Source organism: Oncorhynchus gorbuscha, unplaced genomic scaffold, assembly GCF_021184085.1.
Source record: "Oncorhynchus gorbuscha isolate QuinsamMale2020 ecotype Even-year unplaced genomic scaffold, OgorEven_v1.0 Un_scaffold_2723, whole genome shotgun sequence".
Taxonomy (NCBI): domain Eukaryota; kingdom Metazoa; phylum Chordata; class Actinopteri; order Salmoniformes; family Salmonidae; genus Oncorhynchus; species Oncorhynchus gorbuscha.
This window is the reverse complement of record NW_025747157.1, coordinates 5840-25000: the sequence shown is the minus strand read 5'-3', so window position 1 is coordinate 25000 and position 19161 is coordinate 5840. Positions and strand designations below refer to the sequence as shown.

Below are 19161 nucleotides of genomic sequence, written 5' to 3'. Positions count from 1 at the left end.
GACAGGCTCTACCTGTGCAGTACACACGGACCCAGGCACGTGCCCAGACAGGCTCTACCTGTGCAGTACACACGGACCCAGGCACGTGCGGACGGCACGTGCCAGACAGGCACGTGCAGTACACACGGACCCACCCAGACAGGCTCTACCTGTGCAGTACACACGGACCCAGGCACGTGCACAGACAGGCTCTACCTGTGCAGTACACACGGACCCAGGCACGTGCCCAGACAGGCTCTACCTGTGCAGTACACACGGACCCAGGCACGTGCCCAGACAGGCTCTACCTGTGCAGTACACACGGACCCAGGCACGTGCCCAGACAGGCTCTACCTGTGCAGAGCACACGACCCTTTGCCCTTCCTGTCTCCAAAGTGCCCTTTTTGTGGTGTTAGGATGTTTTTGTATAGCTCTTTTTTATTGTTTATTGTTGTTCCTGTGAACCCACTGCCCACAAGTCATTGTCAAGTTTGCCATCCCCTTCCGCCCCCTCTTGCCCCCTCGCCCCCTCGCCCCCCTCACCGCTATAATCACAATGTTCTTCAACAACCTTTTTCATTCAACTGAACGTTGCACAACGTTGTGCCCTGTTGAACAAAGCCCTGCTGTTTTCCCACGTTAATGCCCTGCTGGAAGTGTGGTATTCCTGATCTGTATTCCCGACTGGCATCCCTTCAGAGCGTTACGTCATCTCTAGCTCATCTCTCCAGAGGAAAATAGCTCAGACATCCACAGATTCCAGAATGCTTCCCTCACCAAGGTAACACTTCCTGTCACTATCGCCGTGATGGATGGTTGTTATGAGAGACGGACCAATAGCAGGGAATGTTAATGGAGTGTGAACCAAAGAGGAAGAGGTTTGATGGCGTGTGTCGCCCATGGCCCGCCACATTTAACGGAAAGATCTGGGTACCTGGGGGAAGAGGGCAAGTTGATAGGAGAGGCATCTACTCCACACCTAACCTAGATGTGACTACAGAGCATGGATATGCAAAGACATTCCAAAACCAAAGACAAAGTTGTCCTGCAGAACAGGCTACAGGGTGAACAGGGTGATACAGATACCAGCTTGGACTAAAGGCCTCAGGCGAGAGTGATGTCATGAGGCATCCCATCCAACCCTATGACAATCAGATTATAAAGGTTTAAAGGGACATGTGTCGATCAGATGAGGGGGGAAACTATCATTGGGGAAAAAATATGAAGAATTACCATAAATAATTAGGGCTGTCAGAGTTAATCACATAACTCAAATTAACTTCTTGTAATTTCTGTGCAATCTTTTTTACGCGATAACTTGCATTGTCTGAAAGCACTCAAAATACACTGAAAACATCCCAAATATATAATATATACAGCTTAAAACCAACAAAGCAATCTAAAAACAAGTTGACATTGAGGTTAACGAAAGTGTGCTTTCTCAATTTACCTAATGTTGCTAACAATCACTTTAGAAAAATCAGGACCTCAATATTCTTTTCATGCTTTTTGAAAGAAAATCTTAAATTACAGCTTAATTTGAGCAAATTAAGAATTTGAACATTGCAAATCCTGCGATTAACTCTATTTTTGATTTATTTTACATCCCTATAATATATATTATATGTAGTTTTTTGTTGTTGACTTTGATCAATTTAAATAAAAACTATTATTAAAATGTTTGCTTTCTGTAATGACGCCCTACGCTGTGCTCCTCCCAAATGTGTGTTCTGTGCTGATTGTTAGTTGTGGGAATAATAAAGTTCTATTCTTTATGATGATACTTCTTTAAAATGTTCATTTAGAAGTTTTAAAGTGGCAATATATAACTTTTTTGGAACACCAACCAAATTCACATAGAAATTGAGTTATAGATCTATCATTCTACTTAAAAGCAAGTCTAAGAAGCGGTAGATATGTTCTACGTGTGCCATTTCCATGCTTCCCATTTTATTTTTGCATTTTTTACTTTCTGTTTTGTACACCAGCTTTAAGCAGCTGAATTAACAATATATTTGGTTATGGAAAATATACTTCACAGCAGTTTAGATGGTACAATGATTATCTACAGTATACTTTGTTATTTTGTCACATAAACTGAAGTGCAACTGTAACTTTAAATCATTGATTTAATCATTCTGGAGATTGCATACGTGGCCGAATCGGTGGAATCGGTGGGGGGGGTAGAGTGAGATAAATCAGATAGACAGTGACAGAGAGGAGAGAGAAACAGATTCCAACCAGCTGATTGGCAGAGAACCCAGAGTGGAAATGGAGCCAGTGTGTTTGCAGCTGAGAGGAGACTGAATGGACACACTGTCCATGTGAATGAAAGAGTCTTTCACACAAGCCTGTGACTTGCTCCTCATACACACACCTCACATATACACACACACACACACACACACACACACACACACACACACACACACACACACACACACACACACACACACACACACACACACACACACACACACACACACACACACACACACACACACACACACACACACACACACACACACACACACACACACACACACACATTGGCCCATGCAGGCCACAGGGTTGGCCATAGAGCAGTCCTCAGTAGAGGTTCAGCTGTGGGGTGAAGAGGTGACTGGTGCCTGAGGTGTGAGGACAGAAAGTGATCTTTTCACTCTTCAGCTTTGGCTCAAATACCAGGGCTGCTGACATTGAAACTGCATTAGAGAGAAGATGAGGGAGCAGGCAGAGCAGAGCAGCCTAGTTTGGTACCATACTAGATGTGCTGTAATAACTCTTCTATAGCAGAGACCTGCATGTAGGGTTGCAAAGGATTGGAAACTTTCCGGGAAATGTTAGGACATTTTCTGGAAATTTTCCCCAAAATATTGCTTATAACAGTGAACCTTTTTCGTGGGATACACATAAGGCAATTCTAGGTCTAGTGGCATATTTTGGTTAAACTATCCCAAATTCAATGGAATTACAACCCTCTGCATGCACAGTGCATTCTTCCATCACATGTGCAGTACATTTTTCCATCACATGTGCAGTACACTCTTCCATCACATGTACAGATTATTCTCAAACTCTTGCACACTAATGAGATGCTATTGAACCCACACTACTACACTGTCTAAGCCAAGGAATACTGATTTCCCTCATTAAAATGCAAATAAATGTATAACATTTTTAATATGCTTTTTCTGGATTTTTTTGTTGTTATTCTGTCTCTCACTGTTCAAATAAACCTACCATTAAAATTATAGACTGATCATTTCTTTGTCAGTGGGCAAACGTACAAAATCAGCAGGGGATCAAATACTTTTTTCCCTCACTGTAACAAGTATAGAGATTGTCAGTCTACCACCTGAGGGACCGATGAGTACCATCCCTGGGACATAAACTGTCCACAGATCGGAGGTTGAGAAACAGACATGGGCAGATATTTCAATAAACAGGCAGAGGGAGTTAGCTAATCTGCTTTGAACAGCTACACCTCCTCACCCACTGATCCATACACAAGCCCTACAAACAGGATGTGAGAACCACTACCTCTGCCTCACATCCCTTCACTATGTGTCTTTTATTAGGGAACATTAGTTTGCTATCCTCCAGAGTTCATAGTTCTTTGCTGAGTCCCAGATGTCACTCTATTCCCTATATAGGGCACTACATTTGACCAGGGCCCACAGGCAGCTGGTGTGTTAGCTGTTCCACCGCAAGATGTAAAAGCAATCTGTGTCCCACATGGCACCCCAAATGGCATTTTCCATGCATGCAACATTTTTGCACTTTTCGTGACTTGACCTAAATTGCATACTCTATGAATATGAAGGAGGGGGGGGGGGCATTCTTATGGCATTGCAAGTAGTAAGGTTTGGGTTTCATTTCCAAAAAGACAAGTGCTGTAGCTTTTAAATGATATGTCACTTTCTATTTACTGACTGAAATGAACAGAGTGGGTACCACAGGTGTAGTGTACATCATCCAAAACAACCACTCAGTGTTGAACAGGCTACCCCGCCTACCCCTTTAATGTAGGACGACACATATGCAAATCATCAGAATAATCAGGTGTGATTGTGATGTCATGCTGTGGGTCAAAAATTCCCTCCCTTCTGAACAGGCTAAAATTCCAGGTGTTTTTTTTAAAGCTCTTACACTAAAAGTGCATTGTCATAATTTTAATGTGTGGAAATATCATTAAAAAACAGGAGAATTGACTGCACTGTCCCTTTAATAACACCCACACGTGAAAATGATTTTGTTCCTGGCCGGGAAAGAGTTTTACTAAATGGATGGCTGAAACACACACACGTACGTACACATGCACGCACATACACACATGCACACACGCAGGCACACATACAGCTGTGAGAGAGAGTCAGCCGGGGCTGGAGTAATCCCAATAATAAACCACAGAAAGGAAATTCACCGGCAAGACTCGTCTTGATAACGACATTCCAAGACGTAATGGATCCACTACCGAAAAATAAACAGGAGCCAAACTGTGAATAAACAAGGACAACGGCGATAACACAAAACACGCTAAGACACGCTAGGCTAGCCGTCACTAGCCCAGCCACACGGTCAAAATTACATTACTCCAGATTCTACTCCAGATTGCACTTACTATTGTCATCCTGCGCCAGTGTTTTGGGTTTCCCCTTTGAACAGAACTGTGAAATCCATGCTAATGATTGACACTGAGAGACTGGCTAGCGACGACGCTAGCGCTAATGCTATCGCCTGCAAGGATCTAATGGAGTCCAATTTGTGAAGTACTGGTGCCTGTGGCTGCCAGGGCAGTTTGCATGGCAGAATCAAAGATGGATAGCATCCAAGGGCTTCAAAATTGGTTTATAGGGGCCCCTGTAGAAGATTGACAACACGCTAACACTGAATTGTGGTGTTAGGGGCCTCAGCACAAGATTGACAACACACTCCAAGCTTGCACAGTAACACACAAATACACTGTAGACTAACATACACACTTGTGGTGAATCAACAACACACTACACCAGAACACACCCACGACACCAAGTGTACCCCTACTATAAAGAGTCGGTCTTATGGCCCCAGTGCAATACCATGAACCCATGGTAGAATCCACCCAAACCAAGATAAGAGTCACAACAGAGTCAGCTAACAGCACACGTGATGTTTCTGTGAACTGCTAAATCTCCTCATCAGTGAGTTTCCTCCCATGTTGAGGAAAAGAGGTAGAGAGGAAGGGGAGAGGTTGACATGTTGAGAGAAAAAGTGGGAGGGAGAGGTTGACATGTAGAGAGAAAAAGTGGGAGGGACAGAGGGATGGAGAGGTTGACATGTTGAGAGAAAAAGGGAGGGAGGGAGGGAGGGAGGGAGGGAGGGAGGGAGGGAGGGAGGGAGGGAGGGAGGGAGGGAGGGAGGGAGGGAGGGAGGGAGGGAGGGAGGGAGGGAGGGAGGGAGGGAGGGAGGGAGGGACATGTTGAGAGAAAGAGAGGGAGGGAGGGGTTGATATAGGAGATTCACGCTGGGACTGCTGTGAAAACCTGCATTAATGGATAATAAATAACAAGTTAACATACTATTCCCTCTATAACACACACAGAGACCATCTCCCACAGGGATTTCCATGGTTTTTATTGTGAAAGCCACTTCTCCTTTGTGCCTTTATCACAGTATAGAGTGACATCAAATCTACCCCTGACCACTTCCTCTTCCTGTTGACCTCCCAGGTGACTTCCTGTCATCACTCAGTCTGTTGTTTGTAACAGACAGCTGTTCAAACACAATGTGGTTACTGTGTGCCCCTTAACCCCTCTGTATCCAAACAGGAGCCATGGGAACACCACACCCACCCCACCCTCCTCTGCCTACAGGGCAGCTACAGTCTCTAGCACACATACTGTGTATCCTTCACTGGATTTCAATGAAAATCTCTGTGGTGCAACAACGTGGATACCTGCTCTAGTCTTTGGAGAAAACGCGTTAGCAGTGCTAATACCCTCTGAGTGTTTTGAGTCTCCCTCCACTACAGAGAGTGTTGATGTCAGGAAGGCTCCAAGAAGACCCTGTGATTACGTAGCTGTTACCCCAACACCATCGTCAGAGGGAGATAACAGCCATGTGCCCGTCTATTACAGGTCGACCGATTATGATTTTTCAACGCCGATGCTGATACCGATTATTGGAGGACCAAAAAAAGCAGATACCAATTAATCGGACGATTTTTAAAATGTATTTGTAATAATGACAATTACAACAATACTGAATGAACACTTATTCAAGTGAATAAAATCAATTTAGCATCAAATAAATAATGAAACCTATTCAATTTGGTTCAAATAATGCAAAAACAAAGTGTTGGAGAAGAAAGTAAAACTGCAATATGTGCCATGTAAGAAAGCTCCCGTTTAAGTTCCTTGCTCAGAACATGAGAACATATGAAAGCTGGTGGTTCCTTTTAACATGAGTTTTCAATATTCCCAGGTAAGAAGTTTTAGGTTGTAGTTATTATAGGAATTATAGGACCATTTCTCTCTATACGATTTATATTTCATATACCTTTGACTATTGGATGTTCTTATAGGCACTTTAGTATTGCCAGTGTAACAGTATAGCTTCCATCCCTCTCCTCGCCGCTACCTGTGCTCGAAACAGGAACACATTGACAACAGCCACCCTCGAAGCAGAGTTACCCATGCAGAGCAAGGGGAACAACTACTCCAAGTATCAGAGCAAGTGACGTTTGAAACACTATTAGCCCACACTCCGCTAACTAGCTAGCCATTTCACATCGGTTACACCAGCCTCATCTCGGGAGTTGATAGGCTTGAAGTCATAAACAGCGCAATGCTTGAAGCACGGCGAAGAGCTGCTAGCAAAACGCACGAAAGTGCTGTTTGAATGAATGTTAATGAGCCTGCTGCTGCCTACCATCGCTCAGTCAGACTGCTCTATCAAATCATAGACTTAATTATAACATAATAACACACAGAAATACGAGCCTTAGGTCATTAATATGGTAAAATCCGGAAACTATCATCTCGAAAACAAAACATTTATTCTTTCAGTGAAATACGGAACCGTTCCGTATTTTATCTAACGGATGGCATCTCTAAGTCTAAATTTTGCTGTTACATTGCACAACCTTCAATGTTATGTCATAATTACGTAAAATTCTGGCAAATTAGTACGCAATGAGCCAGGTGGCCCAAACTGTTGCATATACCTGACTCTGCATGCAATGAACACAAGAGAAGTGACACAATTTCACCTGGTTAATATTGCCTGCTAACCTGGATTTCTTTTAGCTGTAACGGCGTTCGTCTGTTGAAGGAGAAGCGGACCAAAATGCAGCGTGGTGGTTACTCATGTTCTTTAATGAAGAATAGACGATACATGAAATAACTAATTATATACAAAACAACAAACGGAACGTGAAAACCTATACAGCCTGTCTGGTGAAACAACTACACAGAGACAGGAACAATCACCCACAAAACACACAGTGAAACCTAGGCTACCTAAATATGGTTCCCAATCAGAGACAATGAGAATCACCTGACTCTGATTGAGAACCGCTTCAGGCAGCCAAGCTTATGCTAGACACCCCTACTCAGCCGCAATCCCAATGCCTACTAAACCCCATACAAAACACACCACAAAATAAACCCATGTCACACCCTGGCCTGACCAAATATATAACGAAAACACAAAAATACTAAGACCATGGCGTGACATTAGCTAAATATGCAGGTTTAAAAGATATACTTCTGTGTATTGATTTTAAAAAGGCATTGATGTTTATGGTTAGATACACGTTGGAGCAACGACAGTCCTTTTTTGCGAATGCACACCGCATGGATTATATGCAACGCAGGACACGCTAGATAAAATTAGTAATATCATCAACCATGTGTCGTTATAACTAGTGATAATTATTGATTAAGTTTAATGCTAGCTAGCAACTTACCTTGGTTTCTTACTGCATTCGCGTAACAGGCGGGATCCTCGTGAGGCAGGTGGTTAGAGCGTTGGACTAGTTAACCGCAAGGTTGCAAGATTGAGCTGACAAGGTAAAAATCTGTCTTTCTGCCCCTGAACAAGGCAGTTAACCCACTGTTCCTAGGCCGTCATTGAAAATAAGAATGTGTTCTTAACTGACTTGCCTAGTTAAATAAAGATGAAATAAAGATGTAAAAAAAAAAATGTAATCTACAAAATCTGTGTCCAAAAATACCGATCTCCAATTGTTATGAAAACTTGAAATCGGCCCTAATTAAATCGGCAGTAATTAAATCGGCCATTCCGATTAAATCGGTCAACCTCTACCGTCTATTCTTCTATTCCTGAGTCTATACACACACACGCACACGCACACACACACAGTCTTCTCACTACTAACTCCATTGTGTCCTCCTCCCAGAGCGCCAAGAACCTTGGCGTGATCCTGGACAACACCCTGTCGTTCTCAACTAACATCAAGGCGGTGGCCCGTTCCTGTAGGTTCATGCTCTACAACATCCGCAGAGTACGACCCTGCCTCACACAGGAAGCGGCGCAGGTCCTAATCCAGGCACTTGTCATCTCCCGTCTGGATTACTGCAACTCGCTGTTGGCTGGGCTCCTGCCTGTGCCATTAAACCCCTTCAACTCATCCAGAACGCCGCAGCCCGTCTGGTGTTCAACCTTCCCAAGTTCTCTCACGTCACCCCGCTCCTCCGTTCTCTCCACTGGCTTCCAGTTGAAGCTCGCATCCGCTACAAGACCATGGTGCTTGCCTACGGAGCTGTGAGGGGAACGGCACCTCAGTACCTCCAGGCTCTGATCAGGCCCTACACCCAAACAAGGGCACTGCGTTCATCCACCTCTGGCCTGCTCACCTCCCTACCACTGAGGAAGTACAGCTCCCCGCTCAGCCCAGTCAAAACTGTTCGCTGCCCTGGCCCCCAATGGTGGAACAAACTCCCTCACGACGCCAGGACAGCGGAGTCAATCACCACCTTCCGGAGACACCTGAAACCCCACCTCTTTAAGGAATACCTAGGATAGGTTAAGTAATCCCTCTCACCCCACCCCCTAAGTTTTAGATGCACTATTGTTAAGTGACTGTCCCACTGGATGTCATAAGGTGAATGCACCAATTTGTAAGTCGCTCTGGATAAGAGCGTCTGCTAAATGACTTAAATGTAATGTAAATGTAAATGTATTTTCTGTTGCCAATGAACACAACAACAAAGTGTTGACCTGTTGACCTGAGCTAAATCTGTCAAAATGGATGCCTGACTAACAGCAATACCAGTAGTGAACTTTTGTACTCAGTAACCTCTGGAGTCTGAGGCAGAGAGAGAGAAAGAGGGGGAGGGAGAGAGAGAGATACAGGAAAGACAAAGACAGAGACAGGAAAGAGATTACAGAGAGAGAGAAAGGGGGGATAGAGAGATAGAGACAGGGAGAAAGAGGGGAAGGGAGAGATACAGGAAAGACAAAGACAGAGACAGGAAAGAGGTTACAGAGAGAGAGAAAGGGGGGATAGAGAGAGAGACAGAGAGAAAGAGTGACACTGAAAGAAGGAGAGAGAGATCGAGAGAGAGATCAGGAGAAAGAGAGAAATTGAAGAGGAGGAAAGCAGAGCTCTAGGTCTTACAGCACCTCTAGAAAACCACGGCAACAATAAAAGCCAATCAAGCATGAGTCTAATCCCACATCTGCTTGTCATAATCCAGGTGGACACCCAGCCAAGCATGGACCTACTAACTACAGCCCCCATAACTCCCCACCCTTCTCTAACTACAGCCCCCATAACCCTCCACCCTACTAATCCTCATTTGACCTGACTGACTGGCTATCTGGCTGGCTGGCTGACTCTACTGTCCAATGCCCAAAACATTCCACCACCAAGTTTAATCTTTCCCTCACGCTTCAACAGAAAAACACTTTCAGTGGACATTCTCCATTGAGTTTACATTATAGTACAGGTCAGGAGTAGATTACAGCGGGCCACACAGGGATTCAGAGATTTTGTATCAGTCACGAATTCCGTAAAAAAATGGAGACTAACATTGAGCCCAAGACGGTATGGGGCTCATACGTTGACCGGCAACAGACCATCCGTAATTAGTCTGGTTTTTTAGTTTTTTAAAGAAAAAGTTTAAATGAGTTAAACTTTTGAAGGATAAATAGATGCTTTCTTCAATTAGTGCAGTGGGCTAAATCAGGGCCACACAGAGAGATTATTTGTAGTGTTAAGCAAATCTACTTTGAAACAAAAGTATACACCTCACACACATGGTTATGGACTAATAAAAAATAAAAATAAAAATGTACCATGTCAGATATAGAGTTGAAATGTATAACATCCCAATATTACACTTTATATAGATCACAGAAGACTGAAATATAACAAAACTGTTTGACATTGACACACATAATTATGAAATTATGAAAAAGTAATAACATTCCACCCATGAGGCCAAAGAGGCTTTTGGTCATTGACTGCAGGAAAGGGCTTCTCTGAGTCCGGGAAAACAGCGTTTAGGGGAGAAAGAGAAGTGTTTTCAGGTCTAACTCACAAATCACTGCAGCATTCTGGAGGCCGGTGCTCTGACTGAGCAAGCTGTGTCCCTTGCTCCTGTCAGCAGCAGTATTTACAGCGACACGTGATCACAAATGTGGTGAAATCAGCACTTTTAAGAGACTTTAAGGAGTTTAGCACGTCGTTTTATGCAGTTAACTCATTACTGGGGCGATATGCAGTTAAGAGAGAGGCACAGTGTGTGTGTGTGTGTGTGTGTGTGTGTGTGTGTGTGTGTGTGTGTGTGTGTGTGTGTGTGTGTGTGTGTGTGTGTGTGTGTGTGTGTGTGTGTGTGTGTGTGTGTGTGTGTGTGTGTGTGTGTGTGTGTGTGTGTGTGTGTGTGTGTGTGTGTGTGTGTGTGTGTGTAAAGTGGGGGAATGGTCAACTGATATATTATGGAGACATGAACTCAACAGAATTACAAATAAACCTGGACATGCTATCTGCTAAAGCACTCAGCTGATATAATGTGTTCCCCTCCATCTGTTCCCTAGGAGACCCTCTCTCTCTCTATCTCTCTCTCTCTCTCTCACACACACACACTCAGGGCCTGTGTGAGCCTCTGTTCCACTGGTCACAGAGCGAGGCTAAGCCACAGGTGTGGCCGGTGAAAGACCCTGGCAGCTGTGTGTGAGAGAAAGAGAGAAGAGAGGGAAAGAGAGAAGAGAGAGAGAGGGGAAGAGAGAGAGGAAAGAGAGAAGAGAGAGAGAGGGAGAGAGAGAGAGGGAAAGAGAGAAGAGAGGAGAGGGAAGAGAGAGAGGAAAGAGAGAAGAGAGAGAGAGGGAAAGAGAGAAGAGAGAGAGAGGGAAGAGAGAGAGGGAAAGAGAGAAGAGAGAGAGAGGGAAGAGAGAGAGGGAAAGAGAGAGAGAGAGGGGAAGAGAGAGAGAGAGAGAGGGAAGAGAGAGAGAGAGAGAGAGGGAAGAGAGAGGGAAAGAGAGAAGAGAGAGAGAGGGGAAGAGAGAAGAGAGAGAGAGGGAAGAGAGAGAGAGAGAGAGGGAAAGAGAGAAGAGAGAGAGAGGGGAAGAGAGAGAGGGAAAGAGAGAAGAGAGAGAGAGGGAAAGAGAGAGAGGGAAAGAGAGAGAGAGAGGGAAAGAGAGAGAGAGGGAAAGAGAGAGAGAGAGAGAGAAAGAGAGAGAGGAAAGAGAGAGAGAGAGAGAGAGAGAGAGAGAGAGAGGGAAGAGAGAGAGAGAGAGAGAGAGAGAGAGAGAGAGAGAGAGAAGAGAGAGAGAGAGAGAGAGAGAGAGAGAGAGAGAGAGAGAGAGAGAGAGAGAGAGAGAGAGAGAGAGAGGGAAATCCTACCTGAGTGCATGTGCCTGCCTACGTGTGTGTGTGTGTGTGTGTGTGTGTGTGTGTGTGTGTGTGTGTGTGTGTGTGTGTGTGTGTGTGTGTGTGTGTGTGTGTGTGTGTGTGTGTGTGTGTGTGTGTGTGTGTGTGTGTGTGTGTGTGTGTGTGTGTGTGTGTGTGTGTGTGTGTGTGTGTGTGTGTGTGTGTGTGTGTGTGTGTGTGTGAGCGTGTGCGTGTGCGTGTGCGTGTGTGTGTGAGAGTAGTCATGCGTACATATGTATCTATCCATATTATTTTTATTTATTTAACCTTTAGGGACAATATATTGAGACCTGGGTCTCTTTTGCAAATGCGCCCCGTATTTACAAAAACACATTATACCCAAACTATATACTGTAAATACACATTCAAATACAGTCATGGGGAAACACAAAAATAAAAAATCACGAATCACCCAGAAATAAAAGACGTTCCACCACAATACGTCCCCAATCAGAAAGGCACCAGAGCAATAGGGTGCATTAACACTAAAAGCAGATTTACCTCGCTCTGTGGAGACCATAGGAACCTCAACAGTTAACCAATCACATGAATGGATTAGGCAACTCAGGTGTCTATACTTCAAAAGCAAAGTTAGATAAGATGGAAGTTTATGAAGTTGGGCCTTGTTAACAAAAGGTAGTAATGTAGAGACCTATGGGTCTTTAGCGAAGTCCAGCCAGCCTTTTAATACAGGATGATACAGTGATGAGTATTAAAACCTTCACCTGTCACAAAACAAAGGGCACTACGGTAGATGATATCCAAAGGTTTAAGTGTAGTAGCAGCTGCATAAACAAGAACTGATAAAGAGGTTGACTGAATGATCTGCTTCCTACGGCTTAGAGAAAGGCACCATCTGTTTCTGTAGAAAGAGACAACTTTAAATCTTAGCTTCTTCTTTCAAAGACATAAGTATTTATATGCGGGAACACATTTGATTGGAGAAACATCTAAAGAGTGAACATGTAGGTCATCTGAAACATTCTGAGAGAGTTTCAAAACAGTATGTATTTAGTTTTCAAGTTTTAAATCAGCAAGGGATTCCTGCATAGCTCTAAAAGCTGACTGTAGTTTAGACACAGCCAGATCAACAGTCAGATCAACAGTCAGATCAACATTCAGATCAACAGCCAGATACACAGCCAGATCAACAGCCAGGTCAACAGCCAGATCAACAGCCAGATCAACAGCCAGATCAACAGTCAGATCAACACTCAGATCAACATTCAGATCAACAGTCAGATACACAGCCAGATACACAGTCAGATACACAGCCAGATCAACATTCAGATCAACATTCAGATCAACAGTCAGATCAACAACCAGATCAACAGTCAGATCAACATTCAGATCAACATTCAGATCAACAGTCAGATCAACAGTCAGATCAACATTCAGATCAACAGTCAGATCAACATTCAGATCAACATTCAGATCAACAGTCAGATCAACATTCAGATCAACATTCAGATCAACAGTCAGATCAACAACCAGATCAACAGTCAGATCAACATTCAGATCAACATTCAGATCAACAGTCAGATCAACATTCAGATCAGAGTCAGATCAACATTCAGATCAACAGTCAGATCAACATTCAGATCAACATTCAGATCAACAGTCAGATCAAATTCAGATCAACAGAGATCAACATTCAGATCAACAGTCAGATCAACATTCAAACAGCCAGATCAACAGCAGTCAAACAGTCAGATCAACAGCCAGATCAACAGCCAGATCAAACAGTCAGATCAACAACCAGATCAACAGCCAGATCAACGGCCAGATCAAACAGCCAGATCAAACAGCCAGATCAACAGCCAGATCAAACAGTCAGATCAACAGCCAGATGAAACTGTCAGATCAACAGCCAGATACACAGCCAGATCAACAGTCAGATCAACATTCAGATCAACAGTCGGATCAAACAGCCAGATCAACAGTCGGATCAACAACCAGATCAACAGCCGGATCAAACAGCCAGATCAACAGCCGGATCAAACAGCCAGATCAACAGCCAGATCAAACAGCCAGATCAACAGCCAGATCAACAGTCAGATCAACAGCCAGATCAACAGTCAGATCAACAGCCAGATCAACAGTCAGATCAACAGCCAGATCAACAGTCAGATCAACATTCAGATCAACAGGCAGATCAACAGTCAGATCAACATTCAGATCAACATTCAGATCAACAGTCAGATCAACAGTCAGATCAACAGTCAGATCAACAGTCAGATCAACAGTCAGATCAACAGCCAGATCAACAGTCAGATCAACAGTCAGATCAACAGTCAGATCAACAGTCAGATCAGCAGCCAGATCAACATTCAGATCAACAGTCAGATCAAGTCGGGCAGTAGCAGACATAATACTATCATCTGCATATAGATGAAGTTCACCATTTTAACAGACTGACCAATGGTGTGTATATACAGTAAGTAGTGAAGAGAGCAGGACCCAAAATCAACCCTGTGGTACACCTTTACATACTTCAAGAAATTCAGACTTAACCCCATCAATCACAACATCCTGAGTTCTGTCACTAACATAATCCTGAAACCATGAACAGGCGACAGAGCTCAGGCCTATTGAGGAAAACGTATAAAATAGCCTGATCAACAGTATCAAAAGGGTTTGACGGGTCCACAAACAAAGCAGCACATTTCATTGTAGTGTGTAAAGCATTGACAAGATCATGAACTACTAGAGTGGTTGCTGTAATATAGTGCTCTGTCCAGGCCTGAACCCTGTGAGGTTTACATTCAAAATTCATTTCTTAGACAAAAAAGAGCAAAGTTCTACATTTACCAAGGATTCAATAATCTTATCTAGAAAGGGAATCCTTGAAATGGGGTGATAATAATTAAGATCACTACTATCCCTGCCCTTATGAAGTGGCAGCACAAGAGCTGATTTACATACTTTTGGAATATTTCCTGATAACAATGTTAAATAAAAACGGGGGTTATTGAGCCAACAATGATGGGCGCTGCACACTTAGACCAGGATCCAATTGGTCGGACTCTGTGGATTCCTTGTTGTCTATTGCATTCATGTGTGTATCCATGCGTGCAGGTGTGTGTGTGTGTGTGTCAGGGCCGTGGTCACTAAGAGGTTAGGCACCAGATTCAGGGTCTAATTGTATGAGCAGATGAGTGAGAGGGCTGGGAACTAGGAGAGAGCCTTAGCAGACACGCCTGTCCTCACGACACTGGTGGCTTTCATTGTTCTGACTTACTACCCACGCAACGGCTCCACGTGTTACACTCACATACAGACAGAAATTAAATGCAGGACTGGACCTATAAGACAGACACGTCTTTCAGAAACCAGACAATTACAAGTGCTGTAAAGGGGCCCTACATTGGGCTATTGGGAAAACTGAATCAACACTAGAGAGAGACTCAAAGTTATTCTAATCTCTATGGGTAATTCCCTTTACTCCATACAGACAACATGTAAATACCAATACCAGCATGTTATACAAACAAATCATCAAACAGACTTCCAACTCTATTTTGGTCTCCTGTAGAAGCCTAAAGCAGCATGTCCAACATCACAGTCAACTGGCAGATTCAGGTTTCCGTGTGATCTGTTTTCAGACACTAGCTTACTACATGTTAACTAGCAAGCCTTGTCTGCATGCCAAATGGTACCATATTTTATAAAGTGCACTACTTTTGACCAGTGTCCCATTTGGGATGCATCCCTTATCCTAAAAAAAGGCCTCACCACTCAGTGGCAGAGCCCAACAGATCTCTGTTATCACCTGGCCCTCAGCAGCCTCTGTGTGTGTGTGTGTGTGTGTGTGTGTGTGTGTGTGTGTGTGTGTGTGTGTGTGTGTGTGTGTGTGTGTGTGTGTGTGTGTGTGTGTGTGTGTGTGTGTGTGTGTGTGTGTGTGTGTGTGTGTGTGTGTGTGTGTGTGTGTGTGTGTGTGTGTGTGTGTGTGTGTGTGTGTGTCAACCTTAGGGCTTTAGAGGGTTGATCCTCATAAAGAGTACTGACATTCAATTCAGCTGGCTCCAAATAGACACATAGCCAGGCAGACAACATCCTCCAACTGTCCCATAGCAATGTACTACACACATCTACAATAATATGTACTACACACATTTACAATAATATGTACTACACACATCTATAATAATATGTACTACACACACATTTAATAATATGTACACACACATCTACAATAATATGTACTACACACATCTATAATAATATGTACTATAATAATATGTACACACATCTACAATAATATATGTACTACACACATCTACAATAATATGTACTACACACATCTATAATAATATGTACTACACACATCTACAATAATATGTACTACACACATCTATAATAATATGTACTACACACATCTACAATAATATGTACTACACACATCTATAATAATATGTACTACACACATCTATAATAATATGTACTACACACATCTATAATAATATGTACTACACATCTATAATAATATGTACTACACACATCTATAATAATATGTACTACACACATCTATAATAATATGTACTACACACTACAATAAATAATATGTACTACACACATCTATAATATTAACACACATCTATAATAATATGTACTACACACATCTATAATAATATGTACTACACACATCTACAATAATATGTACTACACACATCTATAATAAATATATGTACTACACACATCTATAATAATATGTACTACACACATCTATAATAATATGTACTACACACATCTATAATAATATGTACTACTCTACTACACATCTATAATAATATGTACTACACACATCTACAATAATATGTACTACACACATCTACAATAATATGTACTACACACATCTATAATAATAGCCACACACCTGTATAGGCCGAAATAGCCAGGAACAAGAGCTTCGAGATGTGACCATCTGTGTGTCCCAAACGGTACCGTTTTCCCTATATTGTGCACTATTTAGTAGTGTAAACTATATCGTGCACTACTTAGTAGTGTAAACTACATAGGGAATGGAGTGTCATTTGGAAGAGAGCCACACCCCACATAGTTGACAAGGTGCAGACTATATACTGACCATCAATTTGAAAAAACAAAGAAAGTACGACACTCTACGGGTTAATCTGGTCTTTGCTTGATTTCTCACATCCTCGTCTCCTTTTCAAAACGCATCGCAGAAGATCTGACCCACTGGGCAAGAACTGGTTGAATCAATGTTGTTTCTACATCATTTCAACCCAAAATTGCAATATGATGACGTTGAATCAAACTGATTGGATTTGTAAAAAGTTATGAATGTAGGGAATTTCATCATTTTTTCACCCAACTTTTAATCTAAATACACTGACAGTAAATTTGAACATTGAATTGAAGTTAGTTGACAACTCAACCAAATGTAAATCAGAACTAGACGTTAAACTGACATCTGTGCCCAGTGGGGAGGTTCTCCCACAGACCTTCTCCTCCAACATGCTTTGAGAAGGAGGTGAGGACATCAGAAATACAACTGAGATGCACCCTTCATGACTCCCAATCATTTATAACAGAACCAACGTTCTGGAACCCAGGGCCTTTTCAGGGTTGAACAAGCATCACACTTTACATTACTTTTTACAATTCCACAGTGGGTGGCCTCCTCGTCCAATTAGCGGGCCCTACCCACAATTTCGGAAACACTGCCATATCAAATTGAATCAAACTTTTATTTAAATGCCACCATGTGAATGGTACCGTACCTGTGCAGCCGAGTAGAGCAGAGAGAGAGCTAGCCCAGTCTCCCAGAGCAGGAACAGGAGTGGTTTCATCTTAGCTCCGCGATGAAACGTGCTGTTATGTGTTGGTGAGGTGCAGCCTGGGATAGGGAGCACATGTTTCAGTCAGTGTCAAGACAGGGAGAGAAAGGCAAAAACCCAGAAGGTGCACCGCTCTTCCCTTCAAATCCAAATATTATTATGGCCAGTCTAATACTTCCACAATACAGTGATGTTGCAAAAACATGTGTGAAAATACAGGAATAGGCGATCAGCTGTCACCGATGATAAAGTTAGATTGTATAAATGAGCCTAAATAGAAGGAATCAGATTGAGATTGAATGTATAGCCTATAAAAAAAGAGATATTGGCATATGTGCGTCTGTAAACTACTATGAATGACACTAGGTAGGTAGTTTCTTTGGGTATCAGGGTTCAATATTGCATGAATGTGATTATAACGATGTACTGAAAAGCTGTTGGATAACAGACACATGTAACAGCACAACCGCTACATGGATGGAATCCGAGGAGAAGCACTTCCCTCCGCTGGAAATAGCATTGGCCAATTATTGATTTCTAGCAAATTCATTCTACTTGTCAGATAGGCTCCCGCTTTCACGAAAGTTCATTCTAGACAGTGAAGGATGCTCCCGCAGGGTAGGGTAGCTCTAATGGCACAGTTCAGCGATGTCTACGGCAGTATATCAGGCAGTTCACGTGTCTATAAAACGTATTTAAAATAATAACGATATTGACAACAGCGACAGAGAATGTCTACCGTGTCAAAAAAATGACGCGGGGTATTTCTAAATGTAAACGGTGTTATGTAAACATAAAATGCCAGAACAACAACTATATTTAGGCTGAAATAATAAACTTGCACTTGGTTAAACTGATTCTGTGGCGCGATAGAGACCATTCACAGGCACCAAATATTTCACAGACATTTGGACAGAATGACAGTACGATGTAACAGATATATAATGTTACCTTCTTTCGGAAGAATGCGCTGCGCTCATGTACAGATCAACATATCCCACTGATTCCTCAAACCTGATTTCCACCCGGCGCGACACTCCCCGATTTCAAAACCGCAACCAAAACTCGCAGTCAAATATGATGTATCAAATCGATACACAACTAATTCGCACACAACAACAAAATATTCCGTTGTGCTGTGGCCTACTACGGAGTCACAATAAAAGTCTGAATTCTCTCCTTCTTTCTCTCGCTCTAAATGTAGCGCGACTGGGAAGTAGCGATATGGAGCTCAAATAATGACCGGACAAAGTTAGAGCGCTGCGCAGCTGATTGCCGCCCTCGTCCCATCGCCAATATGGATTTGAGAATCGGCTACAGGAGAATAGTGGTACGTGATTATGTTGATTTTTTCGAGCTTCACGTTTATTCAGTACATTTCAACATCGTTATCATCATCATGATGATCATAATATTCATCTTCGTCACATTAATAATAACTATAATAACAACAATCATCCTCCTCACCATCATCATCATTCAGATCATTATCCTAATAATCAT

The 19161-nt window shown here is 42.8% G+C and overlaps 1 long non-coding RNA gene across 1 annotated transcript in view; it reads right to left on the bottom strand.

Annotated features, from left to right (window-relative positions):
- The window catches only part of LOC124026391, a 28424-nt gene extending 9477 nt beyond the window's left edge, over positions 1 to 18947 (bottom strand). Inside the window, exons 1-2 of the long non-coding RNA XR_006837285.1 lie at positions 18610 to 18947; positions 17602 to 17717 (exon numbers count right to left, since the gene is read on the bottom strand). This is a non-coding gene — a long non-coding RNA (uncharacterized LOC124026391). The remainder of the gene's footprint in view (positions 1 to 17601; positions 17718 to 18609) is intronic.
- Between the last annotated feature and the right edge of the window lie 214 nt (positions 18948 to 19161).